The sequence below is a fragment of the Mugil cephalus genome, chromosome 7 (genome assembly GCF_022458985.1).
Source record: "Mugil cephalus isolate CIBA_MC_2020 chromosome 7, CIBA_Mcephalus_1.1, whole genome shotgun sequence".
NCBI classification, from domain to species: domain Eukaryota; kingdom Metazoa; phylum Chordata; class Actinopteri; order Mugiliformes; family Mugilidae; genus Mugil; species Mugil cephalus.
The window spans coordinates 12,248,334-12,262,016 of record NC_061776.1 but is presented as its reverse complement, the minus strand read 5'-3'; the positions used below and the strand labels follow the sequence as shown (position 1 = coordinate 12,262,016).

The 13,683-nt window shown below is 41.6% G+C and overlaps 1 protein-coding gene across 8 annotated transcripts in view; it reads right to left on the bottom strand.

The window, feature by feature from the left end:
* Positions 1-13,683, bottom strand: part of LOC125010551 (pituitary adenylate cyclase-activating polypeptide type I receptor-like) — a 54,225-nt gene that overhangs the window by 23,737 nt on the left and 16,805 nt on the right. For 2 of the 8 annotated variants that reach the window (XM_047589262.1, XM_047589269.1), the window contains exon 1: positions 639-1,079. The exons of 1 other annotated variant lie outside the window; for it this stretch is intronic. The gene's annotated coding sequence lies outside the window, so the exon portion shown is untranslated. Of the gene's footprint in view, positions 1-638; positions 1,082-13,683 lie in introns of those variants that run through there. 5 more of the 8 variants (XM_047589266.1, XM_047589270.1, XM_047589265.1 and 2 more) reach the window with 4 other exon arrangements.

The window sequence follows — 13,683 nt, the reverse complement described above, 5'->3', positions numbered from 1 at the left end:
ACAGAGGAAAGCTTCCAATTAACCCAGATGCAACGCTGTAAACGGGAACCGCGCACGTCTGCCAACGTTCAACAACACCGCCATTTAAAACCGTTAGATTGTGGCAGCTTGGTGAACACGCACACAGAAGTCATGCAGCCCCACATTACACGGGCAAAGAGTCTTTTCCTGTCACTGAACACCTCAAAAAAAAAAAAAAAAAAAAAAAAAAAGATGTCAGGTGATGTGGATCGCGTCGAAAATGAAAAGGAAAAACGCAAAACAGACTTAACTGCAATCAATAAGTGAAATTATTTCCCTCAGACGGTGGCACAGAATCAATAGGCTAATTTTGCCCGGCCTCCCCCCCCCCCCCCCCCCCTTTTATTCCCGCAGATCTTTAATTCTTGATGCATGTGGATGACCTTCGCTTGCGCATGGAAAACATCACCAAGAAAAAAGCGTCTCCCCTTCCGCGTATTGATGGCACGCTCTCACACCAAATTAATTCTTCGACTGCCTGCTGCCATTTCAGGAGAATTGAAAAATAGTTCAGTGAACGCATTTTTCAAAATGTATTTATTTTTTTATCGGGAGCAGCGAAGATGTGAGTAAAAGCGCGCAGCACTCGCCGTAGAAAACAAGTCAAAGGAACTTACCGATGTGTAATTGTCGGAGGCGCAATTGTCTACACATGAAGCCATCGGTATTTACGGATCGCCCGCTTCTTTCTACCTTGTTTTACTCCTGAGACAGTTACCAGCCCGTGCTGAAAAAAAAAAACAGGTGCCGGTACCGCTGTTGCTGCTGCTGCTGCGGCTGCTGCAGGACGCACTCACCGCGCTGGCTGCTGCGGCACCACGACGAAGTGGAAGAGGAGGTGGAGAGGGGGGTGGAGGAGTGGGGGGAGGAGGAGGGGGGGGAGGGGTGCCAGTTCCTTCGGGGTTTGCACCTCGTCAGACGCGGAGACAACAAAGTGAGACAATTGTTTTAGTCTACAAATGCAGGGGTGCAGTCTCACTCTCTACTTGGATGTGGAACCGAAAGGGAACATCCTCGTGCACGTCTTTGCATCGCATGCGTGGGACTTCCAAGTATTCATCAAACTGACGTTTGCGCCTGCGCGTCTCGGACGCTCAAGAAGGCACAAGGTCCGGTCCCCTGCTGGGTGCAATTTGTGAGGCACTGAGTCGGCAGCTTGATGTGCGTGATTCACATTTAGTCAAAAGTCTGAACATCTGAATTCCTGCATGTGTCCCTGGGCCGCATGTCACTCAAGCTGCAACTGCAAACTGCTCTCCAAAAGCAACTTCATTCAAATACAAATGATCTGCAGAGCGCACCGAGGCCGCCGGCAGGCCTGTTTACTTTCAGCACCACGGACAGAGACCAAACAACCGCCTCAGGGCACCAATGAGCTAAAAGCAAAGCTTCAAACCAAAACACTTTATCTTCCAATAAACAACATTTCAATATAATCAGGAGCTTTCTTAATCAGATCTCAACAGGACTGGTGTGATCAAGAGAGAAAGAGGGCTTACAGGAGAGCGCTGCTGAGCAGGTCTACCAGGCAAGGGTCCCAGAAGGCAACGTTTATTTAGAAAACGATTCAAATGACCACATGAAACACAACAAGACAACGGGTAGATCAAAACAACACCAACAGGCGCACACACATTTCACAAACATTCAAAATCTGAAAATGCAAAATGATCTTTAAATGATGCAAAACTGCAACCAGCAAAGGCATGTAACATACAAAACAAACACGCAAAAAAACACTGTTTTGGCACAAATGTGACGGTGCAAAATGACAAGAAACAGACCAAAAATTGTCATAAAGGATCAGAACGGCAAAAATTATGCTCAAAGAGGCCGTCTTTGTTCCTTCTTGTCGAAGACACAGCAGGTGTTTATTCATATTGTTCCAATTAACAAAATAATTACTTCTCAATTTAATAATAATGCCACCCCCTTTTTTTTTTTTGAAAATTTACCCCTTTCCCTTGCTCTCCTCTGAACCCGGACTTGAATCCACGTAAGACAGCTCCCAGTAGCAGCCATAAGCAGGCCAGTGTTTTGAGTGCAGCATGACACAAACCTGATTGATCACCTAGCTGAGGCCTTTGGATGGGTTGGCCATAAATCAATGAGGCATAAAAAGTATTAAACCCAGAGAACAACACAGGAAATAGGAAAGCCCACATTAACTGCCTAGAATACACTGGCTCTATGAAAATGTATGAAATGGTGGTGGGGGTTGGCCTGTGAAGAGCAGTGACGCATGTCTCTTTCTGTTCCCGGAACATTTTAACACTGTTACTGGACCCGCCTCAAGGACATCCGCGGAAATGCTCCCATTGACAGAAATTCAAAAATTTCTCTGGTACTGCAGTCAGCAATTTGTAGCCCCTTTTTTTTTTTGTTGCGTCATAGCGGATAAGACAGTGGTTTGAGCCTTGTTTCCATGGCAAACACTCGGCTGCATCTTCCCGTGTTTTTCAATTCTCTGTCAACTTCAAGCAGGAGAGACGGATTCATACCGCTGCGATAATTACAACTGTGAGTGAGCAGAATATCAAGAGTTGATGAAGACAAAGCTGTTATTTGATCACGTTTTTTCTGAATTACTGACAGTGGCAGTGTCTTTAGTGCGGCCACAGCACAATATAATCAGTTTAGGGTTTGGGGGATTTGCTCAAGGACACGATGGCACAGATGACAGGCACCCTAATGTTTGTATCAAGGGTCAAACCTGCCACAAGCCCCTGGCTATTAAGCTGCCTCACGCCCCCAACACAAAGACACAGTCTGTGTGTTACGTGACGGTGGGTTACACGCCAGGTGCTCGATCCGGCCACATATGGCAACAAGATAATCTACATACATGTTCAGATAAAAGGCTTCAACGTGGCTGACTCAGAATAGATTGTGCGTAAAAAAAAAAAAAAAACACACAAAAAAAATAAAACACCCTACATGTGGACAAATCAAAAGGTCAAATCCAAAATTTCATGTCCAGCAAGCTTGATTTTTTTGTTTCAGGATAAAACATAAAATTCCTCATCGTAATCACTTTAAATGAGCAGAAAACGACTCATCAAAAATAAATAAAAAATAATATATATATATATACACACATATATTACATCCTAGCTTAGCATTTTAGCATGTTAACATTTGTTAATTCTCACTAAATTCTGATAAAACTATCGTTTTCTTGGTATTTAACCCTTAAAATGAACTGATCCTTTTCTCTTGATGATTATGTTTCAGGAATTTAAGTTAATTTTAACCTCCTGAGACCCGAGATTTATTTGGCATGGGTTTTTATTATAAATAAATGTCACTGAAAAATATAAACAGTTTATTTTAATACCTGAACATGGCTGAGCAAACACGGAATTGAAAACAATACTTGCTAACGAGTACTTGCTAATTAGCAAAAATTGCTAATCTGTTAAATTTGTGCCTCATATCGAGCTAGAAACGTAGTAGTATAAGCAGAAATAAATAAGTTTTAGCCTTTGCTACCACTAGATTTCAGACTAAAACGTCCACCAATGAGGACAATGGGTTTAAATGACGCAGAATGAGCTGCAATAAAACCTAAAACTTAACGTACTCATATGAAGACGCAGGGTCTCGGGAGGATAAATAATCCCAAAAATGTCAGCTGTGGACATTTTCATTCAAAATAAAAATGTTAACCTACTACTTTACTTCTGTTAAATGAAAAAAAAAGCAAAGCCAGGCGGTCTAATCAGTCTAATGCATAGTAATCCATCCAAAGGTTGATGTCTTCCTCTGAGCTGTGCCACTCCTAACAAGTCAAATAAACCCGTGTGTGTCCTTGGACGGGCAAATAGACTGGAGGCTGTCAAATATTTAAATTTCCCCCTAAAGTTAAAGTCCTCAGTGGTGATCAGCCGGTTCCTCCACTTGTCAGCAGCCACAGAGCGCCGACGTAAAACCACAACTGTTACAGTTGACACACCTGAAACAAACCTGTTTCCATCCTCTGTGTGGTTACACATACATCCTACAGGGATTCGAGAACATTTCTTTCTTCTCCTGCTTTATTGATATAACACACGGTCTCTTCAGAGTGTGTATGCTCCATTGCGCCACCACTCAATGAGGCTCTCGACAGGACGTCTCTCCCACTCTGTCTGCCATCGCGCGCCAATCAGACTGTTGGATTGCCATGGAGACTCGTCTCCGACGGCGTGTGGGAGGGAAGCATCAAGTGGTTGAGCGCGAAGCCCACCTACCCACCACATCTCAAAGAGGACACTGTGGGGAACCAGCCGAGGCCTCATCCTAACTCCCATCCCATCTTCGCTATCCTCCCACATATCGGCTTCCCACCGAGTCATCTACCTCGTAGGGGATCAATCACTCAGCAAGGGAGGAGGAAAATCAAGGGTCCATTAAAACTTTTCGCAAAATTGAGATGTATCAGTTGAATTTTGAGATGATGAAAAACGGATGACATTTAAAAAATACCAGCATTTACAACAGTAAAACTTAAAAACAGTACATTTGTTCAGGGAAAGTTTAAAAACACAACCTGTGTCTTTACAAATATTTAAAGTCTGTTCCACATTTTAATTTTGACAAGTCGTCATCGTGATATATTTGGACAGGTTATCATGACCAATTGCCATCTAGATGTAAACCGATGACGTGAGCAGAGTTGAAGCAAACAGAAAAACTTTTTCCTGAATTTCAGAGTTTTGCTTTTAAAAGTCTGCTGTAAAATACGTTTCAGCCTTAGGTCATTAAACCGCTACAACCCCGCGGCTCACTGTGCAATGAACACCTGATACTGACAGGAGACTGAGACTATGCAGGGGGCTGGTGCTCGCTGTAAGATCAACCTGCTGCTGGTCTGGTGACCCTGCAGTTTATTTTCTCAAACAGTTAGAATGATAAATAACAAGGTTACTTATGCTCCAAATAAACATCATAGTCAGATCCAGACCATGTACACAAATCCAGCAAAACATTATGACCTAATATTGTGTATGTCTCTCTTGTGCCTCCATGACAGTTGTGACTCATCAGAGGTTGGACATGGTCCCTCTGAGGGTGTCCTGTGGTGTCTGGAAATGTTAATGGAGGTCTTTGGGTCCTATGGGTTGAGGGGAGGGGCCTCTGTCAATCAGGCTTGTTTCAGTGCATCACACAGATACTTGATCAGTTTGGGATCCAATGCTGCTGCCATCATGTAGTGTCATTTCTATCGGGTGGGGGTGTCTGGTCTGGCCCAGGTGGGTGCTACATGTCTAAGTAACATCCACATGAATGCCTGGTCCAGAGGTTTCCCAGCAGAACATTGTATTGTCGCAGGATGGTCGATGTTATTTACTTCTCCTGTCAGTGGTCATAATGTTATTCCTGATTGGTGTAACCGATAACTATGAAGCAAATTAAGGTGTAAAATGTGCAGTATGAGCTGCATAGTGAAGAAAAAAAACAAACAAAATAAGTTTTGGATTGTAGAACTTGTCTCGACCTCGTCTGGAATGTGAGCCAATCAGTTCCTGCGCAACACGGAGAATGTTAAAATCGTGAATGAACACATCAGCACAGTGAAAAACCAGAGCAAGTCATAACAGGGACCAGTTTATTCATGACGCTGGTTTTTATGGATATGATGAAAAGTGTCAGTGGACGTCTTGGACGAGGCACCAAAATCCAGAAAAGGTTCTTTAATTATCAAAAACAAACAGGCCGACGCCAAGTCGACTGGCAGCTTCAGTTGGCCTTTCTGTTTTCTGTTTTTTTTTTTTTTTTTCATTTTGATTAAAAATTTCACAGGAAGCCTGTTGGCTCGGTTTTTACGCCCCCCCCCCACCCCACCCCAGGAAAGAAGCTGGGAGAGGAGGAGGAGGAGAAGGAGGAGGAGGAGGAGGAGGGCTGCTGATCTCTGAGCACAGAAGGAGCTAATGTTTTCTCGCAGTGGCAGATGGTAAGATGAGCAAAAGGCTGAGGGAAAATTCGGAGTTCTCAGTTTTCTCGCCCTCTTCTCTTGCTCTTAGCGGCACATGGATCGAAAAGAAATGCCAGTGAGTTGGAGAGAGCGTGGCAAGAAACGCGTCTCTTAGTTATGAAAGACACGGAAACAGAAAATAGAGACAAAGTAGATCATTCCAGGACACAAACTTCAACAACCGTTTAAAATGGTATATGAATAGGTAAGTAATTAACACACAGGGACTTGTTGTTGTTTATTAAAGGGTCTGTTCCTCAGCCATCAGCGTCGCTCTGACAGCATGAGGCCTAGACCTCCATTTTGTTCCTGACAAGCCTGTTGAAAAGCGTTTGATTGGCTTCACTGTGCGCCAGGCGCTGGTGACTGACTTCTCCGTGCACGCTGATATAATTGCAGGTTGTCGAAAAAGAGCGAGAGAGAGAGAGAGAGAGAAGCAGCTCAGGGAAACTGGAAACTGTAACGGATGACACACGGCGTCACGAGGTCCTTTCGTTCTCTGGTGTGGGAGAGCAGAGTGACAAATCACGCTTCGGGGGTCTCAGCGGGAGACGTTTGAGTGTGTCCGTGTGTGTTTATTGTTACCGCGTTCGGACACTTCCACCTCTAACCGCTAGCTGCTCACTGAGAAACTAAATCATTACGCAGACGTCCACACGGAGGAAAATTAAAGGAGAGAGCCCCTCTGTGACTATTAAAAGAAAATACAGTGTTAAGTGTAACTATGATTCATTTGTGGAAAAGAAAAATGATACAGTTCCTCTTGTGCAGTGATTTCTTTTTTAGTTACGATCCCTTAAAACAAAGTAATGTTACTGTTGACCAGAACATGCAGCAGATTAGATCATAGATGAGCCTTTATCTAAACATTGTGATAATAATGTAACTAAAACTTTTCCAGTAACAGCCGATGAGTTTATTTTAGCTGATTTCTGTGAGTACCTGTTGATGGCAGAGATTCAGGTATAAACTCTATGTTCTCCTGCATTGTTGTTTAGTTTTAAATGTCATCTAGTTCATATCATTCTCCACTTTCACAACATCTTACTAACACTCATTCATTCGTCTTATGTAATTGGTTGTCTAATCAGGATGTTTTTTCCTGCCTTTTTACCAACTGTTATTTCATGTTATCACAACTTGATATCCTCCACCCCCAACTCTGTGGGCTGTTTGGCCTCAGGAGCCAAGAAACACCCTTTTCGGGAAAAGCCTCTGGCAAAATGATGTAATTGCATTTATAAGGGTACTGCAACTGCATAAATGGTCAACTAAGCCTGAAAACTTTGCATGGTGCGTCCTGACACGTCAAGAACAAACTATCAGAGTAATATTCCGGGGAATTTCTGTTTTCAAATACTACTCTCAGTATGACAAAGTGTCATCAAAAGAGATCATTTTTCCAAGCATTTTACTGAACATGTCACTGCCTCACGTGGATATAAAAAGCTTCCCATATTTATGAGCTTCAATTTAAGTCCAAGATGACATTTCTGTCTAAACTGGGGGTCGGCAACCTTCAACACTCAAGAGACATTTGGATCCGTTTCCCACAGAAAAGAAAACACTGGGAGCCACAAAACCCCTTTGACATCTAAAATGAAGATAACACTGCATATATCGTTTTTACCTCTATGCTAGGCCTAAAGTGTGTTGCATTTATAAAATGAAACAACTGCTACAGAGAAAACGAAATTGCATTTATGTAACATAACAGGGATTTATCCGTGGTTGTCTTACCTGGGGTCGAAAAGTTCAGTAAATAGCGGGCTGGACCTGCCGGCGGGTGTCGCACGTCGGCAGTTGTGACGTATATTTTGAGCGACAAAAAAATTAAATACATTTTATTTTAATGTTAAAAGATCACCATCGATTCAATTTTAGAATTATATTAAAAAAACTAACGCACTAACATAAAAATACCTTTGAATTAAATACTCGATAGCAAGTAGTAAATGTGCTGCAATGCACTGTGGGAGTTAAGTGTTTTTTGGTTGTTTGATGTTACAACCGTGAGTGTGGTGTGGCGTTCAGTGTCATTCAGTTGTTGTGTAGCTCTCGCTCGTTCACTGATGAGTGACTAGTTGCCGCTATTCTGAGGCAGTTAACGTAAAAAAAGTGAACGGCTTTGATCAGTCTCCTTGCTCCGCACCGCTCGCCACAGAGAGCCGCAACAGAGGAACGAAAGAGCCGCATGCGGCTCCGGAGCCGCGGGTTGCCGACCCCTGGTCTAGAAGATTACACCTGCTTTGACCGAAGTTCTCCAGTTTTCCTCAAATCAGATAAAAACAGAACATTCAAGCATTAACCTTCCGAATATCTAAACAATATCGTAAGAGGTGAGACTTGACTCATACTATACTATACTATACTATACTATAATAGACTCAGATAGATACTTGTGTACATGAAAATTCTGACTTAATGAATGAATGTAATTATAAGTTAAACAAGCCACAAAATATCAGACCTATCTATAAGACAATCTGTGCAAATCAACAAGTGAACTGAAAGTACGAGCAAATCACACACAAAAAAAGAAAAAGTCTTTCTCGCGCAAAACTGGAACCAAGAAGAGTCGCTCTGACTTCGATATAATTCTTTTTGGACCAGACAGAGTGGTCTTCAGGTTAGGACTTGACTGGACTTGAACTTTTTCCCATTCATATGTTTTTGTTAAGAAACAACAGCATGTTAACATGATCTATATGCCTACGATGGGCACTGTGATGTATTTTCACTATACACCTGGATATTGTCAGGACATTTCCCTGCACTCCTTCGCTCTCACACTTTTTACTTCTACTTTTTTTTCCTTTTTTTTTTTTTTTTTTAGAATTTATTACAGATTCGGTGTCATAAAAGCCTAGCCATGTCTTGTGACGGGGGACTTGATGTCGATATTTTGATGTGAAGATCGATTCTAAAACACACGTCTAGATCGGAAGTATCGATATTCCTGGATCGATAGGCACATCCCTGGCTAACAAAGAGAGGCCGACAACCCCACTCACAGTTACGGCCAATTCACAATCACTAATCAACCTAACGAGCACACGTCTTTGGACGGTGTGAGGAAGCTGGAGTAGCCTCAGCATCACTGACCTTTTAGGGTGCAGCCAACCACCACTTGTACTAATGTAAAAATTAGTAGCCAACTTATTGTATATTTCTGAATTTCCAGACGAGTGCAGTAACAAATTCGTCCCGTATCAACATCAGACGCAAAAGACAACTTCTTGCACCAGCCCGTCCACTGCAATTAGCACCATTGCTAACAGTTTCAGACAGTCTCCTAACATTACCTGTCTGCTTTTCTTCCTGTCTTCTTTTTGCCCGTTTGTTGCATTTATTTGTTGTTTTTACATATTCTTTGCTGTTAGGGGTCAGCATCCAACTATTATTTTGGAAACACAAACATAATAACTTTTTAATTGCACTATAAGATAAGATATGCCTTTATTCATCCCACACAGTGGGGAAATTCTCATTAACAGCAGCAGACATTCAACATTTAGCATCATAAACATGATCATGATCATTACATCATGTGGCTAAAAAGAAAAAGTTTTGGTCTTGTGTGCACTGCGCAAACTCGCGTGTGTTTTGATTCACGGGTCTGCAGCTTATACAAGCGCAACTACCACATGAGGGACCAATTGGCTCAAGGATCAAGGTTCCTCTGCTCTGTTGTTATTGTCGACATATGCGGCTCATCAGAGAGGTGAGCGGGGTTAGATTCTTGATTATGTCTGATATGCCAAAAAATACAGCACGCAAGTTATCCACGCAATACTATTTTCTGTTTTCCCAGCTATGGCTTTTAGTGGTAAAACACGAACAACAAACAGACTTGTTTGTTACACGACAACATATTCTTTTCATATAACCCGAAAAAAAAAAATCTGCACCACGTTTAGCTGACGTGGAAACAGTTCAGCCCTATTTGTATATTAAACTCTGTTTATTATTAAACAGTGTGGTATTGATATCACTGTTTTTACCACAATGACTTAGCTCCCGCTAATGAGGGCAGTAAAAACTGCATTAAAACACCACCGACAAACTGGTTTTGCAAGTAGTGTCTTACTTAATGGTTTGTTTCATCTCCTGCACATATTAAATTTTAGAGACAATTAGGGAGAACTCTGGTGATAACTGTGGAACATTTGCCCAATCAGAAGAATAAAGCCTCATATAAACATCTAAACATGTGTGTTCTGTCCGATTGAGGATGGTTGTGAAACCAGCTGATTATCTGTTTGATCGGAGGACGTTCGCAGATAATGGCCCTGCAAAGACTTGATGTTTTATTGTTCTGTCACATTCAGCGCTCCACGGCCGGCTGAGCCACTTGGAATTGTTACTTGGAATTTATAATAGGGAAGATTGCGCTCATTTTTGACATGCAGAGTCCTTGTAAATGCAGCGACTGTTAGGAAATTCAATTATATTCAGTTTAATTCTAAATAAAGTCACTAATAATAGAAATTAACTCATATAAATTGGCCAAAACCTCCCGAGCAAGCACGAAGGCGCCGGTAGAAAGGAAAACTCCCTTTTAACAGGAAGAGACCTTGAGTCGAACCCAGTTCATATCGTCAGCCTAATAGCGTAATTGCCTAAGTCATATTTGAACGTTTTTGGAAAACAAGAAAAAACAGAAATTCAGCCAGCACAGTGTTTTTCTTAGTGATATTTTAACAGCAAGTGAAACAAAAATGTCTTTTAAATACGCTATTAGGCTAACGATATGGAGGGACCCATCTGCCCAAGGCCTAGAGAAAGGGTAAGAAGAGAACTAACGAGATAAACATACATCCGTCATAGATACATACAACTGACTGTTTGAATAGAAGCAGCATCACAGGCAGGTTGGAGAATCGCACATTCAGGTAGGAGTGAAAAACTGCAGAACAAATCTGATTAATTTTTTATTTTTTATTTTTTTTCCCCCTGCAGTCCACAGCTCGTTAGGGTTCACCCACTGGACACAAATATGAGTCCATTTCCCTTCATCACGAGAATCTTCTCCCGGCCAAACTAAACATGCTTCGGCCTCTCGGGGTGGAGACAGGTCTTTGAGCAAAGATCTGCTACATTGATCACTATGCAGTTGCTCAGTTGATTAATGGTTGCCACATGCTCACTGTAATCACTGTTGTTTTGCTTTACACCACTAATTGCTGCTGTGAGGCTATACAACCAAGCCTGCTCCCAATCTGTGCAAAGTCTCAGCAAAAACCTACTTATGTTTACACATGTTTAATTCTCTCATGTCCATACGCACGACTTCTGTTTATTTATTTAATATTTATTTATTTTATTTTTTTTACATCTCCTTTGTGCACCTTCTCTAAAACTGTCTGTTGTTGCAACGCTGCACATTTCCCCACTGTGGGATATATGAGGGATTATCTTATCTTGTACTAATTATATGGCGCGTGGAGGCCAGCTGCACGACCTCCAGGCTTTGTTCCAGCAGTTGGAGCTTTCACTATGCTACAGTGACCATTTGGCCTTATCTGAACACGGAGATCTCATGAATCTCCTTAAGGCTAAAGTGCAGACTGTGTTCTCATTGCTACACGTCTGAATATTCATTTTTAAAATGTTTGTTAAGGTGTTTGTTTTTTTTTTGTTTTTTTTTAACTTTTGCAAAACCATAAATCCAAAAAACAAAAACAAAACACCATTTAAGAAAATGCACACACTTGGTGGCTCATGCCATCTTCAGGGCATGGGTATGAAAGAGTTACTCAGTTATATTCAAACGAGCACAGGCGCCTATAATCAGTAAAAACAAAAAAGCTGTCTGAACAAATCAAAACACTGAGATCTCTGTTAAATATAATACAGGTTTTACATCTGGAGTCGTTCTGTCTGGTAGATCTTTCCAAGCTTTGTAAGGCCGCGTATTGTCTCTTCATAGATGTTCTTATAGGTTTCAATTCGGCCACTCAAAGAGTGTCAGATGGTCGTCCTGAATCTACACCACATGGCTTGTCTCTGGCCTGTCTGTTGCTGTTGTGTGATTTGGTTCAATTTTGACCAAGAGCGCTCCCATAGCATGACGCTGCCTCCTCCGTGCTTCACTGTAGGGATGCAGTGACCATCAGCCTTGAATGATTAACTCATCAGAATGGAAAATCTTTGTAAATATGTTGTCAGATTTCTTGTGGTTTGACAAACTCTTAGCAGGCTGTCATGTGCATTTTATTTGAGTAGCTCTCAACTACTGTAGCTGTAGCTGCTCTACTACAAAAGGATGAAGGAAGAAGTGCAGCTGGGATGGATCTGCAGAAGACTTCTGAAGCTTGGTAAGTGGATCCCTGGTGGACCTTATTGCTCAATACATGATTAACTCTAGAAAGACTCCTGGTGTTTCACAACTAAGCTATTGTGCTGCTGGGAACACTCAAAGCCTTAGAAATGGTTTCCTGTCAAGTTCTATACATATCAAGTATCATTAAAGCAACCAGGGTTCATCCGAGCACAACGGTGACAGTCGTACTCATCTAAAATTAAATGCTTCCCACCACCAAAATGGACAAAATTAGAGAATGTTAATGGGTAACCTGGTAAAATAAAATGTGAACAAATTAAATAATACCTACTAATCATCATGTCAGCTGTGCAAGTAACTGTACTGAGCATTTAGCTAAGCTGTGCCCAAAATCTCCCAGAGCTGCCATTGCAGCACAGAGGCTGTAGACTCTCATTTTTATGCTAAAGGCTCCAGCAGAGACAATCCTCTTGACCCCAGTGGATTTCTCACATTTTCAGCTTCCTGGGCTTCTAAAAGAGGAGATCATTGTTCATTAGTGTCTTCGGTTGGTGTGTAATCACTGTTCACTTGCCTTCCTTTGAGTGCACTATACGGACCTTCTAATCACAGTGATTTAAGGAAATAATTGAGATTCTGCAAGAACAAAGTATGTACGTATCTTTGTACGTGTATTTCTCAGAATAGAAAGGTCATACTTTAGACAAACTAGTAGTTGTTACTTTCTGATCAGGTGGATGTCTCCAAGAAATTCTTTTAACAATCTTTGTATGTATGCAAGTGACCAATTTAAAGTCGGCATGCAAAAAATCTAATGCCCTCCAGTCGGATAATTGATCAAACTGAAAGAGAAGCTGAATACTAGTTAAGCAACAAATTGGTCTCGACAAACACATTCATTCATCCATGGCCGAAATTATTGGAATTTTAATGAGAATTTATTCAAATTAGTGCAGGAAATACAATCAAACGGAAAATCCACAGAGAACAGGTGTTTTTTCAACTTTAAAAAGCAGGTTGTTTTGGAATCACAGCTGGGTTGTGTATCCATTCATCAATACTTTATTATGTTCAGTATAACTAATGTATTCAGAGTAGCGCCCACAAACATGTCAGCTACATGTCCCGCTTAGATTTAATCTCCGCCGACATGAAGGCATACCAAAACAGATACTAGGCAGCTTCAAACAGTTACATACTGTACTCAATGGATGTGTCTCACACAGCATCAGAAAACTCAAGGAACAAAACGTCCCAGTTGTCATGGAGACAAAGAGTCTGAAAGGCTTTAAATACACACACACACACACACACACACACACACACACACACGTGCACTATTTGTTGGTTATGTGCAGAATTGAGATGTCTCTTTTCCCGTTGCTGTTGAGAAATGTCGAGATGAAGGATTCAGAAAGCA